The following is a 21,159-nucleotide window of genomic DNA, read 5'->3' as shown; positions in this document are numbered from 1 at the left end:
TTCCAAATGCAAGCATGTTTTCTTTCCAATGTAGAATAGCTATTGGACTATTATAGAAAGCAATTCAGGGTTGGGTTTTCTAGGAAAGTACTCAAGTATTCATAGTGAAGAAAAGCAGGCAAGTTAAGAAGAAAAGTGGGGGAAAAAAGAATCAAAAGAAAAAGAGGCATTAAGGTAATGAGTTCCTAAGAGAGGAGAGGAAAACGCACATAAGCAAAAAACACTAAGGCTCATTGACTAAACATTTCTTTATATGTGACTAGTATGCTAACATTTGCAATGTGTTTTCATTTGACTTAAAAATTTAAGGATGCCCTAACTGGTTTGGCTCAGTGGATAGAGCGTCGGCCTGCAGACTGAAGGGTCCCAGGTTCGATTCCAGTCAGGGGCATGTACCTTGGTTGCGGGCACATCCCCAGTGGAGGGGTGTGCAGCAGGCAGCTGATCGATGTTTCTCTCTCGTCAATGTTTCTACCTCTCTATCCCTCTCCCTTCCTCTGTAAAAAAAAAATCAATAAAATATATTTTAAAAAATTAAGGAGAGAACCAAGATGGTGGCATAGGCAAATGCCTGTACTCGCTGCCTCCCACAACCACATCAAAATTACAACTAAAATACAGAATAACTATCACTCAGAACTGCCAGAAAGCTGGCTAAATGGAAGTCCTACAACTAGAGAAGAAGAAAGCACACTGAGACTGGTAGGAGGTGCGGAGGCGAGGAACAGGCTGGTCCTGCACCCATGTGTGCCGCTTTTGTAATCAGGAGGGAGATCGCCTCTGCTGAGGCTGCCTGGAGGAGCAAGGGGTCCCAGCCCCACCCCAGAACTCTAGCCCAGGGACCCAGAGCTGGGAAAAGAAGTTCCTACGGGCAGTAAGAACTACGGGCTGTAAAAACCAGTGTGGATTGGGGTTGAGTGACACAAAGGCTGCTGGAGACCCAGCTGCTTCTCTTAACAAGCTGGCACCACCACTGAACTTACAAGCTCCTGCTTCCTCTGAGCTTCAGTGCCAAGTGAGGCTCTGGGGGACCCAGACACATACGAGGAGAAACTGGACTGTCTGGCTTTGGGGCAGGAACTCGGGGCCGCTTTCTTCCAGACAGAGGTGCTTACAGGGATCATTGTTCCCATGCTGGGACCTCCCAGGTCGCAGGACTGACTGGCAGCCACTGGGCCCTGTAGATCACCTACTACACAAGGCCACTCTATCAACTTAAGGAGATTTAGCATCTCTACCCAAAACATAGAAACAAACAGAGAAGCAGCCAAAATGCAGAGACAAAGAAACATATCACAAATGAAAGAAATGAAAGAAGCAAACTATTGAATATAGAGTTCAAAATCACAATTATAAGGTTACTCAAGAATCTTCTAGCAACCTCCAAGGGACTTAGTGAGACTTTCAAGGATCTTAGTGAGAATGCCAAAAAAGAAAAAGAAAAAGGACCAGTCAGAAATTAAGCATACACCAACTGAAATAAAGAATAATATACAGGGATTCAACAGTAGACTAAAGGATCCCGAGAATTAAATCAATGATTGGAAATATGAGGAAGAAAAAAACACCCAATCAGAAGAGCAAAAAGAAAAAAGAATCCAAAAATATGAAGATAGTATAAGGAGCCTCTGGGACAATTCAAGCATACCAACATTCGAATTATGGGGGTCCCAGAAGAAGAGAGAGAGCAAGATATTAAAAACCTATTTGAAGAAATAATGACAGAAAACTGTCATTTCACCCCTACCTGGTGAAAGAAATAGTCTTATAAGTCCAGAAAGTACAGAGAATCCCAAACAAGAGGAACCCAAAGAGGACCACACCAAAACACATCATAATTAAAATGCCAAGGGCTAAAGACAAAGAAAGAATCATAAAAGCAGCAAGAGAAAAGCAGTTAGTTACCTACAATGAAGTGCCAATATGACTGTCAGCTGATTTCTCAACAGAAACCATGCAGGCCAGAAAGGAGTGGCAAGAAATATTCATAGTGATGAATAGCAAGAACCTACAACCAAGATTACTCTACCCAGCAAAGCTATCATTTAGAATTGAAGATCAGATAAAGAGCTTCACAGATAAGAAAAAGCTAAAGGAGTTCATCACCACCAAACCAGTATTATATGAAATGCTGAAGGGTATCCTTTAAAAATAGGAAAAAGAAAAAGGTTAAACAAAGTGGCAACAAATACACATCTATCAACAATTTAATCTAAAAATAAAATGAATAAAAAATCTGATGTACAGAATAAACTGGTGAATGGAATAGAATCAGGGGCGTGGAAATGGAACAGACTAACAATTCTCAGAGGGGAAGGGGTGTCAGGGGGTGCAAGAAGAGATTAGACAAAGATCTTATATGCATGTATGCATTACCTATGAACACAGACAATAGGGTGGTGAGGGCCTGGGGCAGGGTGGAAACTGGGTACAGGGGAGCTAGGGAGGAAAAAAGAGGAACACCTGTAATAATGTCAACAATAAAGATTAATTTTTTAAAAAGTTTAAGCACCAATCAGAAAGGATACATGCAACCCTATGTTCATAGCAGCACAATTTACCATAGCTAAGATTTGGAAACAGCCTAAGTGCCCATCAGCAGATGAGTGGATTAAAAAACTGTGGTACATCTACACAATGGAATACTATGCTGCAGTAAAAAAGAAGGAATTCTTACCATTTGCAACAGCATGAATGGAACTGGAGAGCATTATGCTAAGTGAAATAAGCCAGTCAGAGAAAGATAAATATCACATGATCTCACTCATTTGTGGAATATAATGAACAACATAAACTGATGAACAAAAACAGATTCAGAGACAGAGAAGCATTGATCAGACCATCAACCTCAGAGGGAAGGTAGGGAAGTGTGGGGGTAAGGGGAAGAGATCAACCAAAGGACTTGTATGTATGCATATAAGCATAACCAATGGACACAGACACCAGGGGGTGATAGCATGAGTGGGGGAGTTGGAGAGAGGGAAATGGGGAGATAAGGACACATACGTAATATCTTAATCAATAAAGAAAAACATTTTTAAAAAGTTTAAGGAGTTATTCAAGTGATGAATTCTTACTACCATTTTATAGGTTAGAAAATGGGGTGAGGTAAACATTTGTCATTTTGTGGTTATAGAGGATCCCGAGTTTAAGAGAAGATATTGAGCATAATCAGCTGAGGCCTCAAATAAATGAATGAATTATGAGTAGGATTTGATCATATTGAAGTGGAATGGGGGAGGAATTCCATGCATAAAGAACATTATGAAACAAATCCTGGAGCAAACAGTGTGTGAAACATTTGATTGTCTTTTTTGACAAGAACACATGCATTAAGAGCAAAATCGGTTATAAAGCTGACTTAGGGACACCATGGAAACTGTGAATGCAGCATGTTGGCATTGGAGTTTCAAAAAACTCTATTCTCTTCCTGAGTTCAGAGCCAATTAAAAGATCTCAGGAGTCAGCAAATTGGGATTATAATGCCATCATTATTACCATTAACGCTGATTCGAGACTGCTTTTTCATACCAGTGGCCAAGTGGGTTTGCTAATTAGAATAACCAAACAGGCATGGGAAGTATTGGGCAATGGAAGGTTTCTCTTGCAGGGGTAGGCCTCTTGCCACGCAGCAGACAGCAGGGACTATTCAATTAATTCATCCCTTCCTCCCTTCCTGCCTTCTTTCCTTCCAATTATGTGCCAGGTACTCTTCTATGTAAAAGTTGGAATAGCAAAGGGACATAAATGGTTATCTGAGTGAACATTAATTAGGCAAAAGTATCTTATATATCTGTCCAATCCTATTTCACCACACACATAATTTGGGCTAGGACATAATGACTAGTTGTTTTCTCTATTTCTGTCCTCAACTTTTTTCATAAATTAAGCCAAATGTTTGAAATTAGGGATGTCTAGGTCTTGGATATCTATTATATATTCAAGAAAGAGCCCACTTGTATTCCTAAAAATAGCCCAAATTAAAATATGAGCGCCATTTAAACAAAATAATACATAATATAAAATAAAAATAGTTCACTTATACTTCTTAAGTTTCTTATAAAATAAAACTTGCTTTTTCAAAAAACTGCCATAAACCTTTAACTGCATGATACTGTGTCCTCTGGTTTTTCTAGACAACTGCCTCTCATTAATGGGTACTCTTTCTCTTACTCTTCAAGCCCAAGGGTCCAAGTTTTACTCATTCCAAAGTTAACTCTATCAAGGATGGACATAACATTTACTTTTTACAAGAGCTTTTCTTTTAAAAATGGCATCTCCTGGGACCCATATCTCACCTTTGCCAATGAATTCCATACACTGCTTTTACACAAACAGCCTCTCACGATGCGGTGAGGGAAGCGCTGAGAAGCAATTTTCCCTTCTCCGCCATTCTCAAAAAAATGAGTAATGAAAACCTGGCACATCTTCTCAGAATATCTGCTCATCTCTTGGCTGGGCAGAGAAATACAATGTAGAAGGGCTACAGCTAGTAAGAGGAAAGTGTGAAGATATAAAAGAAAGTGTTGATGAGTAGACCAAGGACTGAGACTGGAAAATGTGGTATGAATAGGTACAGAAGTAGATATGCTTTGGTTTTGGTTTTTGCTTTGGGGAGGGTGAGAAGTCACATCTGATGTGTTTACCTTTCTATCTTCTTTTTAAATTTAATTTAATTTTTTAAATAACAAATGTATATATTTAAGATGTGCAGCATATTTTGGTATATAATAGTGAAATGATTACTACAGTCAAGCTAATTAACATACCCATCTCAGTTACCATTGTGTGTGTGTGTGTGTGTGTGTGTGTGTGTGTGTGTGTGTGTGAAAGAGAGAGAGAGCATCTGATACCCACTCTCTTAGCAAATTTCTAGTATACATTATTATTAACTAACTAGAGGCCCGGTGCACGAAATTCATGCACTTGCTAGGGGAGGGGAGGAGGGATCCCTCAGACCGGCCTGCGCCCTCTTGCAGTCTCGGATCCCTCGGAGGATGTCCCGACTGTCACGGAGGCGGGAGAGGCTCCCGCCACCGCCGCTGCACTCACTAGCCATGAGCCCAGCTTCTGACTGAGCAGTGCTCCCCCTGTGGGAGTGCATTGGCCACCAGGGGGTAGCTCCTGTGTTAAGCATCTGCCCCCTGGTGGTCAGTGCGCATCACAGCGAACAGTCGTTCTGCCATTGGGCCAAAACCAGCTCTCTGACATCCCCCAAGGGGTCCCAGATTGCCAGAGGGTACAGGCCAGGCCAAGCATCCCCACCAGTGCACAACTGGGGCTAGGGAGGGACGTGGGAGGTTGGCCAGCCAGGAGGGACTGCAGGAAGGCTCCAGGGCATGTCTGGCCCGGCTTGCTCAGTCCCAATCGGCCTGACCCCAGCAGCAAGCTAACCTACCAGTCGGAGCACGTCTGTCCCTGGTGGTCAGTGCACATCATAGCGAGCGGTTGAGCGGCCTTAGCAAATCATTAGCATATTACACTGTGATTGGTTGAATGGCTGACCGGCCAACCAGACACTTAGCATATTAGGCTTTTATTATATAGGATGTCACCATGCTGTACATTAGATCTCTAGAATGTATTCATCCTAATAACTGAAACGTTGTGCCCTTTGACCAGCACCCCCCCACACACACACACACACAACCTCCTTGTCCTTAATAGCCACCATTCTACTCTCTGCTTCTGTGTGTCTTTTTTAAATTCCACATATAAATGAGATTATGTAATATTTTTCTTTCTGTGTCTGGCATATCTCATTTACCACGATGTCCCCCAGGTTCATTCACATTGTCACAAATGGCAGATTCTCCTGGTTTTAAAGTTGAATAATCTAAAAATCTATGTCCTCACAAGACCTTATACTATGACAAGTGGCTATTTGTTGGTTTGCTTTTAATTTTATTCAAAGATTATATGTGGTAAATATTCTCTATGCTCTATAAAAAATACAAACACTAAATAGGAACTTAAATCTGGGTGCACCATTTACTAATTGTGTCAAATGGGAATAATAGCCCCTTCCCAGGGTGATGATTCAATAAAATAATGTACAGAAAGTGCCCAATGCCTGACATGTGATAAACACTCAATAAAACTTAGTTATTATTATTCTCGGTTCTCATTTTCCTGCCCACTGTCCTGTCTCTACCATCACAATCCAGTCCTTGCTGTCACTCTGAGGTCAGGAGTTCTCAACCACCACAGGCCAATACATCACTCAAGACTCAGCAATGAAACATGTTTCAAATAATGTGCTTAAGATATAGAGTAACTTCCAACGTGCCTGAATGACTTTTAGAACCCAAATGTTATTCGATGCCAATCCCTATACGTCTATCCCCATGAGAGTGTCACTCAGACATTCTCATTCTAGAAAGTTCCCAAGTAGGACCTTTTCTCCCATATGACTGCCAGCCTCAACCACGAAAGTCATATTAATTTATTAGAAGAAGTTTAATTCTACATTCCTACTCAAAATCAAAATTAAAGCCTGAGTCTAGATTGGCATATTCAAAAACTCATTAAGGTATTCTACTTAATAGAGGCCATTCATCGCAGGTCTCTGCGTCTGGGAGCACAAAACTGACAGAGCCTTTAGAAGGACAGTTTTTCCTTTAAATGTGATCAAATTCTTAGTCAAGACTCCACTGCCCACTCCTGCCTCCTTCTCAGTCAGCCCAAGGAGAATAGAAAACAGACTTACTTCCCCTTTCCCTCCACAAGCCCTCGGTGTTTGTGGGCTTTGTCCATGCCTGCAGAAACGTCATCTTAAGAGGAGATTTGGAGTTTCATGAGAGATTTCATGATATCTGTTTTCTGGGAGAACTGGAAACAGAAATTGAGCTGTACATGCTAGACTGTCATGCCTGGAAGCAACTTCCATTTTCCATTCTGGATTGATTTTAAAATATGGTATCATTCCCAGAACTGTTCAGAAAAATTCAACTTCTATCTACCCACCCTTCCCCCTTTGCCCTTAATCCTTCCCCCCAATCAGATGGCATGCAATATTTTAACATTAAACTCTGCCCTCCAAAATGAAAAACTAGTAAGCACAAATCTGTTCACAGTAAGAAATATTTTATGGAACTATTTCAAGTACTTTGCATTTAGGAGAAAACGCATTATTCGAGGCACGGCTCGTTGCTGTACAGTGAAATACTGGGTGTGATGCTGAGGGCTAGAGTGTCACAGTGTGACCACAGAAGGACTAGAGTTGTGATGGGTAAAGACAAGAACGTGAGCAGGATGATGAGAACTGGGAATAATAGTAAGTTTTCCAGAGCTTACTCATAAGTAAACATTTTGTTTTGTTTGGGATTGCTATCTTTATATTCCAAGAAGATTTTAAAAAATCAGACCAAACTGGGGGGAGCGGGGGGAGGGGGGAGAAGTGGGGGGGAGTAATAAGATTGCAAATTCCAGGCCAGCAGAGGGAGATGGTGACAAAGGGATTCATGCACCCAAGCTGCATCCCTAACTAATATGGGTCTTTAGGGGCTAAACAGTAAACAAAGTCCATTCCAACTGTGCCCAGAATGTCCTGCTAAGGTTTCACAGCTCTAGGCTCCTTCACAACAAGGAAACGTCCCCTTGGGAACAAAGAAATAGAGAGGCAATTCCAAACTGCCCTGAACAAGTTGCAAGAGAAGATAAATCCACAGGGTGGTGCGTGCTGTGCAAGCAACCAGTGAAGAAATCAAGTGTGTGTGTGTGTGGGGGGGGGGGGTGTAATTTATAAAACACTGTCAGATTTCCCTTTAAAGTGACTAGGCTCTCAGGATCAGTGCTTATTGTTTGATGATATAAGAACCCTTGCAGAGCTTATTTCAAAGGCCCTTCTCACTCAGGAAACCAGAAGTTTACAAATTTACACTACACTCCTCAGTACTTCTCTCCTCCCCCCCTCCTCACCCCCCCCCCCCCCCCGTTGCATCTCCAATGCTCTGCTGTGCTTACCTATTCCTTTACCCTACACCCATCCATCACTCTCTGCTCACCTCTCCATGCTCCTAACCTGCCAGCTTCCGACTGTGTGCAGCCCCCAAAAATGAAATGAAGGAGTCCATTCTCTTACTCATTTTCCTATTAGACTAAAATTTATATTCAGTGATATGCATTGATCTTAAGGCATAATTAGATGAGTTTTGAGATAGATATAGACAGATAATAGAGATAGAGATAGAGACAGAGATAGAGATAGAGATAGAGATAGATCTATGTAACCAACATACAAATCAAAATATACAGCATTTCAATCACTCCAATCCTCACCCAATCACTCTTACCCCCCTAAGCAACTACTATTTTAATTTCTGTTGCCATAGATTAATTTTGCTAGTTTATTAACTTCACATAAATGAAATAATGTTTGTGCTTTTTTGTGTCTGGTATATTTCACTCAACATTAGGTTTTTAAAATGCATCCATACATAGTATTTTATGTTTCAGATCATTCATTTATACTGCTGGGTAGTATTACATTAAATCTATCTGGCACAATTTATTTTTCCATTCACCATGAACATTTGTGTTGTTCCCAGTTGGAGGCTATTATAAATGAAGCTGCGATGAACATTCTGGTACATGTCTTCCTTTTGTAAACATATGTTGTCATTTTCCTTGGGTAAACATGTAGTCATGGAACTACAGGGTTATGGGGTAAGTGTATATTTAACTTCATAAGAAACTACCACTTTCCCCAAAGTATTTTACCAGCAACATGTGAGGGTTCCAGATACCCCATATACTAATTTGGATTGATGTTATCAGACTTTAATTTTATCCATTCTAGTGGATGTGAAGTAGTATACATTATGAATTTAATTTTCATTTCCCTAATGATTAAGGATGTTGAATACTTTTCATAAATTTATTGGACATTCCTACATATCATTTTTTGTGAAGTGACTTTTCAAGTATTTTGTTTTTTATAGCCTTGTTTGATATTTTATTATTTATTGCTAGAGGCCCGGTGCACTAAAACTGCCAGTTTAGGCCCAAGCCCACAGGCAGTTAGGCATTCCTTTCACAATCCGGGACTGCTGGCTCCTAACTGCTTGCCTGCTTGCCTGCCTGCCTGATCACCCCTAACCACTCTGCTTGCTTGCCTGATCGCCCCTACCCACCTCTGCCTTGGCCCCCGCCACTGCGGCTTCATCTGGAAGGACATCCGGAATGACGTCGGGAAGGTTGTTCAGCTGTCTGGTCTAATTAGCATATTATGCTTTTTTATTATTATAGATGACAAGATAGCAAATATACTCTCCCACTATGCATTTTACCTTTTCATTTTTTTAATGGTGTTTTTTGATGAACAAAACTTTTTAATTTTTGTGAAGTTCAATTTTACCAGTTTGGGGGGTTTTTTCTTTTATGGTTTGGGCTTTTTTGTGTCCTCTGAGAAATCTTACCTACCTCAAGAGTACAAAGATATTTTCCTAGGTTTTCTTCTAGAAGTTTGAAAATTTTCACTTTTACATTTCAGTCTATAAGTAATTTCAAATTAATATTTGTGTATTGTGTGAGATTGTGGCCAATTTTTCCCCCTTACAGATATACAATTATTCCACAATGATTTACTGAAAAGACTTTCTTTTCACCACTGAATTGCCCTGACACCTTTGTCAAAAATCAGTTACGAGGATCTCTTTCTGGACTCAAATTCTGTTCCACTGATTTATTTCTTTGTCTTTATGCCAACACTGCACTTTCTTGATTACTACAGTTTTATACAAAGTCATGAATCAGTTAGAGCAAGTCTTTCAATTGTTTTTATCTAAAAACTACAGGGACCAGTGGGGTTCCTTGGCCTGGCCTGCACCCTCTCGCAATCCGGGACCCTCGGGGGATGTTGGAGAGCTGGTTTTGGCCCAATCCCTGCAGGCCAGGCTGAGGAACCCCAACAGTGCATGAAAACATGCACTGGGCTTTTAGTATGCATATAAGATCTTTGGTTAATCTCTTCCTGCCCTCCCTGTTCCCCTCTTCCCTCTGAGTTTCATCAGTCTGTTCCATGTTTCCATGCCTGTGCATTGAGAATCTGCCCCCTAGTGGTCATTGTGTGTCATAGCTACCGGACAGCCGGCTGATCACTTAGGCATATATATATATATATATATATATATATATATATATATATATATAGTATATATTTGGCTATTCCAGGTCCTATATATTACCATACAAAATCAACTTGCAGATTTTGTCAAATGAGTCTGTTGGAATCTTGATTGGGACTTTGATAAAACTGTAGATCAATTTGGGAATAAAGGACATTTTAAAAGTATCTATATATATATAAAAGCCAAGCAACCAGAACGACAGAACAACCAGAATGACTGGTCACTATGACATGTACTGCAGCGGTTAACCAGCCCAATCAGGGCCCCAATCGCCCCACCCCCAACCACCCGCGGCCCCTCCCCTCAGCTGGTCTGGCCCCCGATTGGCCCTCTCCACCGTGATCGACAGGGCTGGCCGGTCAACCACCTGAAGCCCCTTCCCCCCACTGGCCCAGCCCCTAGTGGCCCCCATCAGGGCAGGCCACCAGACCCCACCTATGCACGAATTCATGCACCGGTCTCTAGTTAACTATACTAATCTATGAACACTACATATCTATTAATTTAGATCTGTTTTTCCTCTCTGCAAGTTCTGTTGTTTTTCAAGGTCCTACATATCATTTATTATAGTTCTTCCTAAGTATATTATTTTTTATAATATTTTCAAATTGAATTTTAAAAATTGAATTTACTATTTTTATTGCACATATATAGAAAAATAATTGCTCTTTGTATATAAACCTTGTATCCCGGGATCTTGCTAAATTCACATACTAATAAATAATTATATTTATTAGGGTTTTCTACATAAACAATCATGTAACCTATGAATAAAAACTGTTTTACTTCATTCTTTCCAATCTTTTGTGTGTGTTTTTCTTGCTTTACTGCTCTGGTAAAGATCTTCATAGTACACTATTAAGTAGAAGTGGTGAAAATAAGCATTCATGCCTTTTTCTTTATCTTAGAAGAAAAGTGTCCAGTCTCTCATTAGGTATGAAGTTAACTATAACTTTCTGTAGATGCCCTTTATAAAGCCCTGTTTCCAGCAGTGCTGCCAGCAGTGGTGCTTGTTTTATTAATCTGGAATACGTTTTGAATTTGTCAAATATGTTTTCTGCAATTATTGAAATTATTTTGTTAATGTGGATAATTTACACTGATTTTCAAATGCTGAGCAACCTATTACCAGATTTAATTTTCTGTTTTGTTGAAGATTTTAAAATCTAGGTTTATAAAATATACTCATTGTAACTTTGTTTACTTATTAGGTTTTAATGTTGGAATTATCCTGGATTTATAACATGAGCTGTAAAATATTCCCCGACCCTCTATTTTTTTAGTTTATTTATAATTGGCATTATTTTCTTATATGTCCAATGGACTTCACTTATAACATTATCTGAGCCTGGAGCTTTTTTATTTTGAGAGACAGGAGTAGGTAGTTATTACAAATTCTATTTCTTGAGTAGATCTAGAGCTACTAAGATTTTTCACTTCTCTTTGTAAGTTTTGTGAAATTGGTTATTTGTCCTTTTCATAGAAGCTATGAAATTGACATGAAGTTTTGCAGAACAATCTTTTTACATATATAGGATTTGCCATAATATCTTCATTTTATTTCTTATTATTGATAATTCATTTTTCTCTTTTTCTTTATTATTCTTGTTAGGGGCTAATCAATTTATTAATTTTTTCAAAGAAACTTTTATATGGTAATTTTCTCTAATATATATGTTCTACTTTATGGAATTCTCCTTCTATTTACTACTTTGCTCTATCTTGCACTTTCTTCTTTTATAATAGAATTATGTAAAGCAATAAATTTTCCTCTAATACTGCTTTAACTGCACCCTACAAATTTTAATGCTATATTTTTATTATCTCAGTTAAAAATATTTTCTAATTTTCTTTTCAATTTTTTCATGGACCTATAGATTATTTAGAAGAGTACTACTTAATGTCCAAATATTTCGGTTTCTTTCTTAGAAATTCTATTGCTATTGATTTCTAACTTAGTTTCACTGTTGTCAGAGAACATGGTCTCTATGATTTCAATCTCTTAAATGTGTTGATGCTTTTTTATGGCCCAACATATGATGTTGAACATTCCATGTGTACTTGAAAATAATATGTGTTTTGCAACTGTTGGAAATAGGGTTCTATGACTGCCAAGTGCAGAAAAGAGTTGTTTAAATCTATATGCTTTACAAACTGAACTAACAAGCAAAATAGAAACAAACTAATAGACAGAGAGCAGGCAGACAGCTCTGGTGGAGAGGGTGTTGTGGAGGGTGGAGAGATTGAATAAAAAAAAAAGAACGAAAGAACTCATGGACACAGACAACAGTGTGGTGACTGTGGGGAAAAAGGGTTGCGGGGAGGTGAAAGAAGGTATAGGGGGGTTAAATGGTGATGGCACATATTAAATTTTAAAAAATTTAAAAATATGTATGCTTTAAATCTACTTTATCAATTACTCAGAAAGGCTGTTAAAATCTCCAACTTGTGTATTTTATCATTTCTCCCTTTAGTTCTGTCAGACTTTGCAATTCTATTAGATGGATTCACATTTAGGGTCATTATATCTTCACTAGAGGGCTGATGCATAAAATTCGTGCAAGGGGCTCAGCCCTCACAGCTCACAGCCAGGGCAGCTTGCCTCAGCCCTCGCAGCCCTGGCTTTTCCAGAAGGTCATTCAGAAGGACATCTGGAAGGTTGTTCGACTGTCCAGTCTAATTAGCATATTATGCTTTTATTATTATGATTAATTGTCCTTTTGTCATTATGAAATGTCCTCCTTGATCTGTGGTAATAGTTTTTGTCTACATCTGAAAAGACAAAGCCATACCAACTTTCTTATGCTTATTATCGATATAGTTTAGCTTTTAAATGTTGGTCCTTGTTATATATATTTTCTTCCCCTACTGCCTCTGGCCACTTTCATGATATTCTCCTTATCTTTAATTTTTGGCAGTTAAATGATGATATAAGTGTATTTCATTTTTCATTTATCCTGTTTGGGATTTACTAATGTTCTTAGATATGTAAATTGATGTTTTTCTCTGACTCTGGAAAGATTTTAGACCTATTTCTTCAACTATATATATTTTGTATTGCCCCATTTACTTTCTTTTCCTCAGGGACTCCACTTATGTGAATAATAAATTACATGGTGGGGGGGAAAGGAGGCTTACAGTTGTGAATACACAAAACAGTTTATTCTTACATTATTATTTATTAATTATTGTGTTATTTTCCATCCGAACAACTGTAAGCCTACTTTTGCCCTACCCTGTAATATTGTCCCAGACATCACTAAGGCTCTGTTCAATTTTTAAAAATCATTTTTCTTTCCATTCTTCATATTGGAATTTTTATTTCAGATATTGTCCTTTCTATTTCTAAAGTTTCCATTTAGATCATTTTTATAGTTACTTTTTTTATTTTTTTTGCTGACATCCCCATATGTTCCTTCATTCAAACCATCCTCTTTTTTTTTAAGTCCTTGAACATATTTATAATAGCTACTTTAAAATCCTTGTCTACAAAATCTAACGTCTGGGTCATATTGAGGTCTACTTCTCTGAGTCACATTTTCCTGCCTCTTCACATGTTTGGAAAATTTTTATTGTACACTGGGTATTGTGTGTGACACACTGTAAAGACCCTGGGTTTTGCTGTCTTCCTTTAAGGAGTTGTCATTTTAGTTTTTAGGGTGTGGCCTTTACTTGAGGGCATGGTTCTTATTCCTAAGGTGTGACCTTTCCGTGATTTCAAAAGAATATCCAAGTTGTTCAACGAGGTCTCCCCACATCTGCAATGAAACTCCAGTATCTCTTAGCACTGGATAAACTCAGGTTTTTCTGTGTCACCTCTCATCCCCACAACAACTACTTACTGCTACCCCGCACAGTCTTGGCCTGTATATGCACAGCCCAGGCCACAGACCTAGGGTCAGCATCCACACAGATTTTTGGGTCCCCTCTGAGCAAATCCATCTCTTCTAGTGCTCTACCCACCAAGTTTTAGCAGCCCCCAAGATCCAATCACTGCCTCTCAGTTCAGCAATCCCAACGCTTCTCTTGGGCTCCTCCTCAGTTCTCCACAATGAGAGAAGTGCCCTGAACCCAAAGGGCAGGGCAAACAAGGGGTTCATCTCATGTGTCTCTCTTTGCTCAAGAATCTGTCCTACTCTGCCTATCATATAACACCTGAAAACAGTTGTCTCGTATATTCTATCTGGTTTTATAGTTGTTTATGATGGGAGGATTACTCTGAGTGGCCAGAAGAGCAAATGATAGCCCTTAATGTTTTTCTTGTGCGAGTCAACACCACACAGGAATGTTAATGACTAAATGCCTTGATCTCATTACATCTCACTGCAAGAAAACTTTCTGGAATCCTGACAAATCTATTACACAGTTTTCTCTCCGAGGGATCATGTGTTATATTTGCTTGTGGCAAGTGAATCTCTTCTGACTTGCAGCACAGATCCCATCTTCCTTTCTTCTTTGGCTATTGTGTTGGGTGACATTACCAATTTCCCGACTGCACTTGACTGCATACCCCTAAGTTTCTTCTGACAAATTTTGGAGCTAGGATCTGAGTGTCTGTCTTGGAAAGGAAGCAGTCAGCATCAGGTTCCAATCTTCCCCTCTTCTGGGATCTGCATCTGTCACCAGGGAAGAAAGATGCCAGCTCCCCTAATCCTTTTCCTCATGAGCGCAGCTGGATACCAAACACACCAGAAACATGGAGGTGCCCATGCACCCAAAGTCCTCGGCAGTCCTGACACTGCCCCACACATACTGGGGTCTGCCATGAGTCAGGGAATATGTAATCCCAGAAATCCCCTTTATGACAACGTGACAGAGGACAGGATACACACTCAAATGCCCAAATTCTGGGCCCGCGTGGTCTTTTGCTTGGAGTTGAGGGCTCTTTTTCTCCTTCCCCATCCACCTCCATCAGGCAAGCTTGCTCATTTATTACAGAGCTGACTTTAAGAGGCTGAGTCATATCTACTTAATTTCTGGTTCAACAACAGTTCATATCTGATCTCTGTTAGTTCGCTGCAAAAAGGCTACTATGTTTTCTTTCTTTTTCTTGTCAACCCCAACTACTTCAGCAAGAGCAAACACTCAGAGGCTTTGCAGGTGTGCGCTGGAGCAGAGGTTATGCGGTAACTCAACAACAAATGACTCCAGCACAGACTCATCCAAGCAGGCACTCTACACCGAATGTCCGTAGGAAATCTTTCTCTCTTTCTTGTTGACAAGTAGTTAGGACAGTGGTTCTCAACCTTCCTAATGCCGCGGCCCTTTAGTACAGTTCCTCATGTTGTGGTGACCCCCCAACCATAAAATTATTTTCGTTACTGCTTCATAACTATACTTTTGCTACTGTTATGAATCATAATGTAAATATCTGATGTACAGGATATATTTTCATTGTTACAAATTGAACATCATTAAAGCATAGTGATTCATCACAAAAACAATATGTAATTATATATGTGTTTTCCGATGGTCTTAGGCGACCCCTGTGAAAGGGTCGTTTGACCCCCAAAGGGGTCGCGACCCACAGGTTGAGAACCGCTGAGCTAGGAACTTAAAGGACCTAGGGGTGCTCTGCCCTTCCACATGCTTTAGAGCATGTCATGAGATCCACCACAGGAAAAGTCCTGGTAGCTTGCCATCAGAGGCTAAGAACACACACTCTGAGAATCCCCGGCTAGGTCACTGAGATCCTCCACACAAACCTGAGTCTCTCTCCCCCTGGTCTTTTGTACAGTGCTCCCTTTCTCCAGGGCCTGGAAGAAAGCTGCAGTCCCAGTGCTCGCAAAGCCGGCTTCACTGCAAGCTCCATCGTAGCAGTCCCAGCGGTGGGACTGGGCAAAAACCTGTCTCTACGCATTCCCATGACTACATCCTGCCTTTTCTCCTCGTGCCTGACAGCTTCACTCCCCCATCTCCTTCCAAAGCCAGAGTTTCTGAACCGGAGCCCTGCTGTTGCGCCTCCCACCCACGCCAGTCCATCCCTCACCCTCAGCCCACCCGTGTCATGGACAGCCCTTCAGATTCAGCTCAACAGTGTTTTTCATCTCCATATGTAATTGATATGGAATTAGCCGTGGGATGCAAGTTAAAAAATGAGAAAGTTAAACTAGTATCACCTTAAGATGAACTTCTCCAATACCTAGATTCCACGTAGTTGTGTTAAAAATGCAAATTTAAAACACTTCTTTCATGTGTGAAATACATTCAGCTAGATCATTTTCAAATCACAGTATCTCATTTGCTGCCCACTGATTACTTCAATTTCAGTATTATGATGGTGTCTGAGCTACATTTAATGAACAAATTTAATTATGACTAGCCCTAAAACTCTACCTAAGAATATTAATAGTTCTTGAGGAAAAACTTTCGTAGGAGACCAATCTATAATTCATATATATTGTACAGAGAAAATAAAATATATTGCCCTTTGCTAATAACATATTTCTTTTTCCCTCTATTTTAAGATTTACTATAAAGTTACAGTAAATCAAGATAGTGTACTACTGGCGAAGAGAAAAACACATATATCAAACAATAAAGAGTCCCAAAATAGACCTACACAAAGGTGCAAAGGCAGCTCAGTGGAGAAAGGAGAGTCTTCAACAAATGAAATTGAACGATTAGACCCATATGAAAATGTATGAAACTCACACCTTATAAAACAGAATCATAGAAATAAGTGAAAATTTTAAACTCTCAAACTTTAAAACATTAAAGAAAAGCCCTGTGATCTAGGGGTAGGCTGACGTCTGACACCAAAATAACAATCCATAATAGAAAAAAAATTGGTAAGTAGCACTTCATCAAATTTAAAAACTTTGGCTCTACAAAAGACACTTTTAAGAGAATGAAAAGACAAGCTAAATTGGGGGAAATATTTACAAATCCATATCTGACAAAGGCATTGCATCCAGAATATAAAACAAATTGTCAACACTCAAAAGTGAGAAAATGATCCAATTTAAAAATGGGCAAAAGAATTGAATAGACATTTTTTAACAGAGGGTATGTGGAGGGCGATTAGGCACACAAAAATACGCTCAACATCATTCACCATTAAAGAAATGCTAATTAAAGCCACACACCTATCAGAATGGCTAAAATAAAAAATATCCACAGTACCAAATAGCAGTGAGGAAACAGAGAAACTGAATATCTCATAGTGAAACATAGAAGATACAGCCACTCTGGAAGTTTGGTAGCTTTTTATGAAGTTAAATATAAACTTTACCATACGACTGAGCAAAAATCTCACTCCTAGGTAGATATCCTAGATGAGAAGTGAAGTTCACATAAAACCCTACACACATAAATGTTTGTAGTTCTTTCAAAATTGCCCCAAACTAGAAACCCAAATATCCTTCAACAGGTGAATATAAAAAGCAGCACTGTGAAAAGAATGAATCTCAAAAGACATCACACTGGAAGAAGCCAGTCTCCAGATGTTATATCCGTTATGATTCTATGTATGTGACATTTTGGAAAAGGTAAATCTATAGGAAGAGATCAGTGCTTGCCAGAGGCTGGGGTGGGGTGAATGTTTGACTAAAAAGGGGCAGCAAAGGGGGATTTGGGGGGCGATGGAACTGCTATGTCCTGACTGTGGAGGTGGTTAGGCAAATGTGCTAAAACACACAGAACTGTACATACAAGAAAAGTTAATTTTATGGTATGCTAATTTAAAATTTTTTAAAATGAAAACAAAATTCAAATAAATTTCTCCTTAAAAACGCTTTAGAAGAAATTTTCCAACGAGGTTTCTTCCGGAAAGGCTGCTTTGGGAGGGCTCTTCCACCCCAGCCCTGGTGTTGGTGGGTCTGTTTGTTCAACTGTAAAAGGAGGTCAGTCTAGCAAGAGCGGTTTTCCTTCTCCCCCCAGCCTAAAATCGAACCCCTGGGCATGCTTTGTGGAAGCGAGGGTGGGTAGTTTTAGAGAGAAGGGGCATTTGGTTGGCACTGGGCTCTTGACCCACAGAGCAGTTGTGCTTTTGTCTGTCTCATATATTGTTTGCCTGGAAACTTCTGTATCAGAATAGCGGGTCTTGAGCCAGCTCCTCAGGCCCCTGGGTATTTGAGCAAAGGCTGGATGTCAGGGCCTCCTGGTGGGGCCCACTCATTGGTCCCTTTGGCATATGCCCCTGTGGGCCCCAGTGGGTGAGCCGGACCGGGGCACTGGCTCTCATGGCCAGTGATCTAAATGAGGCCTTTGGGGGGAAGCTGGCAGTGTGCTCCTTGCTTTGAGACCCCCAGGTGACACATGGATTAAACACCAGGGGGACTCTGAAAAGGATTCTTTTGGAAGAACGCTTTGTAAACATAAAAGGAAATGCACGATGTGGAAATGTCATTAGGAGGATGACCGTCCTGATTTGGACCAGCAGAGCCACAGCATCATTCATGGTGAGAACTGCCGGTTACTCGAAGCAGTTCTAGGCGCCGTGCTAAGGAACTATTGAATCTTCATGAGAGCCCTGGGGTAAAAGGGCGGTTATTGCTTGGACATATGAGGAAACAGGCTCCAAGAGGTCCAAAATCACACGAGGAGAAGGTGACAAGGCTAGGTTTGGGTCTGCAGCTCCAGCCTTCTGAGCCAAGGCCTGTGAGAGGAACCTCTGAGGCCTGATGTCAGGCCTTATCTCCACAGGTGTCCCAGAGAAAACTAATGCCACCTTTCAGCAAAGGCTGCTGGGGGGTGGAGGTGCCAAGGGCACTTTCAGACCCTATTGTGTACAACAGCGCTTAAAAAAAAAGTGAAAAAAAATGTTATATGGTAGAATGGTTTTTTTGAAAATTACCTTATGCATAAATCCAATCCAGAAAACCAGAGCTGGGCCCTGTGGTTGAAGGTGGGAGCAGCACTGGCCCAGAAGCCTAGGGTTCCCAGAGCACCTTGGACAGTCACTTATCCAGTAGGTGGGCACTTACTGTTAAGCAAGGAGGTGCCACGGTGCTTAAGGCTCTTGGGTTTGAAAGGACGAGGTGGAACTGCAGCACTCAGGCCTGGGTTAGTTGGTCTGGGCAGTGGTCGGCCAACTGCAGCTCGCGAGCCACATGCGGCTCTTGGGCCCCTTGAGTGTGGCTCTTCCACAGCATACCGACTTCTGCGCATGGGCCACGAAGTTTCAATCGCACTGTACATGCGCGCCCGCACGTGGTATTTTGTGGAAGAGCCACACTCGAGGGGCCAAAGAGCCGCATGTGGCTCGGGAGCCACAGTTTGCCGACCACTGGTCTGGGGGAAGGCTGCAGGATTCCAGTCTGGCTTTGGGCGGTGGTCCATGTGACTCAGGCACCACCTGCCTTACTTACTCTCCCCTCTGGCCAGTAGCCATGACCTGTCATTCACAGGGTGGGAAACTTATCTTCACCCTTTTACACTTAGTGAGCTTAATCTTAAAAGAGAAGGATTACAAGTTAAAAACTACCGCACTCTTCCTTTTTTATTGCTCTGATAAAAGGCATCACCTGTTTTTTCTATAGCACAAAAGCAGAATGTTTAAGCCCAGGTCTTAGTGTAGGATCGGCGGCAGATCTGCACCTCTGACCCCGATGCAGGGGCTGGTGGCATAGCTTACAGGGGAACCATTAAACAAACCTCCTTCCCGTAGATGTCAGGGATCATTCCCACAGGGGAGTTGACCATGTGCACGGTGTTCTTGCCAAACAGCTGGAACTCTTACTGAATGAGCTGCTCCCAAAACCCCGTTGGGCCGGACGACAGGCCGACATGGCTTGGTCCACGTGTGCGCGGCCAGCAGGGACATGGTGTGGTACTTCATGAGGTAGGCGAGGCACAGGGCCGCCTAGCCGCTCACACTGGCTGGCAGCGGAGCAGTGTGCGGCCCTGCTTCATCCCAACATCATGGGTGATGTGGTCGGCAATGGGGTCAAAGAAGTCACACAGGTGTGACCTGGGTGTGCAGCCACAGGCACCTGCACAAACAGGATGTCTTCATACAAGGTATTCGCCACCTCCCCCGAGACATTGATGACTGAGGTGATGTGGCTGCTGGAGAGCATAAATTTGTTGTTGGCGGCCACCCCACTGCTGATATACAGGCTCCTGGTGATCCCTGAGAGGCCGCCGACTGAACTGAACCGGGAAGGAACCTGGAGGTGCTGTCATCAGGCCGGGGGGTCAGCGGCCAGGGAGACATACAGGCCGCATCTTTCTGCAAGGCTGTGTCCATGGAAAACCTGTTACCCATCCCCCCATCACTCGGGGGCCATGGCAGTCCTGGTCGAAAAGTAGGGTCGGCTCAGCGCGCAGCCCACTCCACGGGCCTCGCTCGTCTCCGTGGCAATGCACCCCACTACGCTATGGCGGCCGCCAGCCAAGGGACAATCCTGCCGCACCGCCGCCTTCTGGCACCGCGCGCTCATAACGCATTTCTTTCAACCAGTCTGAAGTTAAAAAGAAAAGACTTAAAAGTTATAAGGGAAATTCCTAAAGAGCTTATTAAACACACACAGAGCTCATTGTGAATCACGAAGCACTCTTTTTCCAAATGAATTCTGTCTTGTCAACATCGGAAATGAAGAGAAACAACAGCAAGCCTCTAAGGAAACATCTCTCCGAGGACAGCGTGCAAGTCAGACTTCTCACCTCCTCTGGGGCAGAACCAGCCTCCGCCCCCAGACACGTGGGCCTCCCCGGAGCTGGGCCTCCGAGGTGGCTCCTTCTCAGTCTGGCTGCTTCTCTCAACGTCCTGCCATCCTGCCTGAGGCCTTCCCCTGCCCGGTCTCCTGCTGCACTGAGGTCTGGAATCCCAGAAAGAAATCCCCAAAGTAGGAGACACTCCCGTGGAGCAGAAGGAAATCACTTTGGACCCAGACTCAATCTCTACAGGTCTCTCACTAAGAAAATCTCCCTCTTCCATAATTTGTGCAAAGTTAAAGTCTCGTGCACACTTGATAGGCAGTAGGTTATCCAGTCAACATACTACGTCAGCAAACGAGTGCTTCTTTTAAAACAGTCAAACACACCTTTGTAGGCCAAAACATGAAAGACCATTTCAGTAATCCTT

General features: G+C 41.6%; 1 protein-coding gene and 1 pseudogene across 1 annotated transcript in view; both read right to left on the bottom strand.

Annotated features, from left to right (window-relative positions):
* Positions 1–21,159, bottom strand: part of DCHS2 (dachsous cadherin-related 2) — a 191,308-nt gene that overhangs the window by 95,814 nt on the left and 74,335 nt on the right. The gene's annotated exons all lie outside the window — the stretch shown is intronic.
* LOC132234277 (dual specificity protein phosphatase 18-like) lies at positions 19,704–20,258 on the bottom strand (annotated as a pseudogene).

The sequence above is a fragment of the Myotis daubentonii genome, chromosome 5 (genome assembly GCF_963259705.1).
Source record: "Myotis daubentonii chromosome 5, mMyoDau2.1, whole genome shotgun sequence".
NCBI classification, from domain to species: Eukaryota; Metazoa; Chordata; class Mammalia; order Chiroptera; family Vespertilionidae; genus Myotis; species Myotis daubentonii.
The sequence above is the reverse complement of the archived record's forward strand: the minus strand, read 5'-3'. Positions and strand labels throughout refer to the sequence as shown.